We start from the raw sequence: 3708 nt of genomic DNA on the forward strand, positions 1-3708 counted from the left end.
CTGGCTCCAGATATTAAACAGCTCTAGAAATAAGCCACCACCAATGCTCTCACTGCACAGGTCTGTGCACATGCCCTCTCTGCAGGAGCAAGCAGAGCTCTGCTCCCCTCAAGAACAGGAGGGACCATCAGTGCACTGCTGCACTGTTACCAATTCTCATCCTGTCACCTACATGGCTGCTCAGCTGCATCAGTCACGCACCTTTAGTGCAGACTCGGCTGACAGAAGTGTAGTGAGCCATACAGATAATGTAATGGCAGATAAACTTGAAGTTAAGCCTCAGAAACCGCCCAAAAGGTGACAGCTACCTTACAGTCACAGCTGTACACTATATACAAAACAAGAGATGGAAGCAAGATAACAAGTGCAAGAAAGGATCACTAAAACTTAATTGGCAGATTGGTACCACTCAGCTATAGAAGGCTCTAATTTTTCCATCCTCTAAAGGCATGTGTGCCTTAGCTGTATTGCATTCCCTTCCCATTTAACTGCAAAGCCAGTGAGATGCGTAAAGACTTAATTACTCATATAGTTGCTCATGTTTGCAAAGAGATTTAAAATAAACAAATCACACCTCTTTTTTGATTTGAAGCATTAAGGTTTACATCACCCTGGCAGCCTCACATGTTTTCCTGCAAAAGAAGGCAGGATAAAAAAGGATGGATTCCAAAGGATATATATATAGACTTATTATTAGTCTATGGCAGACTCAGATTTCCAGAGATCTATAGAGAGCAATGGTTCTTATTTTATTAAGGTGCTATATTTTTAGAAAGTATTAATGAAATGTTTTGATCAGTTTAACACCCCTCCCTCTGCCAGAAAAAATGTCAGTTGTTCATAGACATAGCTGCCAAAACACGTCTTTACGGAAAAATATTTCCCATCTCTGCAACAGATGAAACCTTCCTCCCTCTGTAACAGTTATATCTCCATATTGGTTAAAAAATGGAAAATATTTTAGGTAATGAAGAAATCTGAAAAGGAGCTGTCTAAATTCTAGCAGATACATCAGGTGTCTAAAAGTGGTCTTTACACTTCTGTTGTTCAACAAGTTAATGAGTTATTTTGAGGGACTTTAAAAAAAAAAAAATCTTTCCAAAATCCACTCAAATAGAACAGATCCCAGTCCTCCCAGTTTTATCTATCTGCAGTATGACAAGCATCTGTTGACACTGGGGAGAGGTAAAATTTAAGATAATTAACCACACTGATCAATAACCAAACCCTGGAAAAATCAGCACAGTAAGACAACACGCAAACTATTAGCACTTGTTTTGCCTACATTTCTGTGGGCAGATCTTTTCAACTTGTGATGCTAGATCTTGGGGAACTGTGGTAGTCTGCTTGTATGATGATGCTACAGAACTTGGTGCATAGTTTTTCATTGTTGAATTATTTGTCTCTTCCTGCTGTGAGAAAGGTTGATTTCTGAGATGCCAGGAATCATTTTCTAGTTTACATACATACTGTACACAGTCCTTATCCCAAATACCATGAGTCACCTCAGTATCAGAACTTAGGAACGAAAAATTAAAAACTGAAATCACATAGCTTCACCTCCCAATAGACTAGCAAGCTGCCAAGCAAGGCCTTTCTGGACAATTTGGGATCTATACATCCAAAATCTGCTTAAGTTCATTTTAAATTTTCCACTTTATCATTATCAGGCCAACAGAGCAGAGTTTAGATTGATCCTCACTTCTGCTTTACGAAGTATAAAAAAACAACCAAATAAAAAAAAAAAAATAAAATAAAAAAAAAAAACAAAAAAAAACCAACAACAACACCCCAACCCCTCTAAACCCAGCAAAACTCCCAACAAACAACTACACAAAAAACAATTAACCAACCCCCACCTCCTCCAACATAACCTTGATACAACCCCTAAACAGTGTCTTGCTAATAAACAGACAGGCCAGTGAATAAGAAAGCAGAAAGATGGGCTGGGGTTCAGGCTTCTTCCTTTTAGAAATGAAAAAATTGTTGCAACCCCTATAAAAGCTACAGTTTCACAGCAGTAGTTACATCCCTTCTGGGCATTTGATGGGTAGAAACTTGGTTTCAGCCATTGCTTATCATTTATCAAAGGGGTTTAGAAGTGCTTTACCACACACCTTTCAAAAGACAGTGGGGAAGAAAGGCACCCTTCTCATCACCCTGCAGCACAATGCCATGTCACCCAGAATTAGACACACAGGGTAGGAATGGGGCATGACTGCCAAAGTAGCTCAACCATTTTTAAACATGTGCAGGTCATTTAGTAATCTTGTTTTCTCAGTCACAGACCCAGCACCAGAGTTATGTGTCCACATGCAGGGTCTCCCTTATCTTTCCCCGCTCCTCCTGCATATTTTATCCATCATGCCCATGCAACAGTGCTGACACCTAACCCCAAGCAACCCAAGCAACCATTTCAGGTTAATAAGGTACAGACTGAACACTTTATACAGTATTTGCAAATAAACATTGTGGTCCAATTACTGGTTTCCACTGATGTGGCTTGGACTTTAAAGTACAGTTGCTGTTTGCAGAACAGCTGGGAGCATCAAGCTTGCAAACAGAGAAGTTATGAAGGCATAAAAATGAAGGAAGACACAAGCAATACTGCACTTATCAAAATTGCAGTTCTAGGAAAACATGAGGGGGGAAAAATATAAATCTCAAAAATAATGTTTCCCTTTGACATTTTATTTCAGAACTGGCCTTGTTAGTCTTCAGTAGCTCTCAAACATTTCACATTACAGAATGAAACATTTTTTTTTTATTCCTTTTAATTGTTTTTCCCTATTAGGAAAGCTGAGGTCAGCATATTCAGCTAACTAGCCCCTTCCCCCCCCCCCCCCCCCCCTTTTTTTTTTTTCCATTTATCCTATTAACAGTAGTTTCAAGCTCAACCTTTGCTTACACTGTCCAGATGACCCTTCTGGCACAAGATGCTCTAACTCCACAGTGATGCCCAGCATCTGCATTTGCTTGAGGTACTTGGATAATTCCCAGCACTTCTGATAGCCCCCTCAATAAAATAGCCTACATCAATTATTTACTCTTAATACATAACTTTCTCATTTCTTATAATTACCCTACTTGCACAGTAAGCTTAGAGTTCACCATAATAATCCCACCAGAACTGCAACAAAAAAATACAGTGCCATACCCACATTCTTTTATCTTGTCCCCTTCCACTTCATTTCATTAGCTACACACTAAAAAACTCCACATTACTTCTTAGATCCCTCCATGTTATCAGAAGGAACCCAGGTATCACCCCCCAAGATGCAATTAAATTCAGAAAAGCCATTCTCACTAGTTTTCCTCATTTGTAGGTGGAAAGGTGCGGCGAATGAAGAGACGGGACGCAGCTTGATGCAGGCAAATGTCAATTTATTGTACAGAAGCACGAGGTTTTATAGACCTTCAGAAGGTGCGCGTTTTAAACAGATTGGTTCTTGAAGCTAAGCCTTGCATACTAGGCAATCCCTGATTGGTGGTTAACTGCCATCAATTAACAACAAGGTGTTATCTTTCCTTGGCGCCATCCGTCTCCCACCCCCCTGTGCTCTGCAAACATGTCACATCATGTTAATTGTTGTGTCTATTCACACTCCTTGTCCTCCCTGGGTTCGTGACCTGCAAGCTCGAGCACATTCCCCTCAGCTAACTGATTGCCACGCATGGTCCTAGTTTCCAGCCCGCTCCTGCAGAAAG

At 40.3% G+C, this 3708-nt stretch overlaps 1 long non-coding RNA gene across 1 annotated transcript in view; it reads left to right on the plus strand.

The window, feature by feature from the left end:
• The window catches only part of LOC308060397, an 11519-nt gene continuing 7811 nt past the window's right edge, over positions 1–3708 (plus strand). The window contains exon 1 of the long non-coding RNA XR_013926707.1: positions 1–3334. This is a non-coding gene — a long non-coding RNA (uncharacterized lncRNA). The remainder of the gene's footprint in view (positions 3335–3708) is intronic.

This window comes from Falco punctatus (genome assembly GCF_963210335.1).
Source record: "Falco punctatus genome assembly, chromosome: 3".
NCBI lineage: Eukaryota > Metazoa > Chordata > Aves > Falconiformes > Falconidae > Falco > Falco punctatus.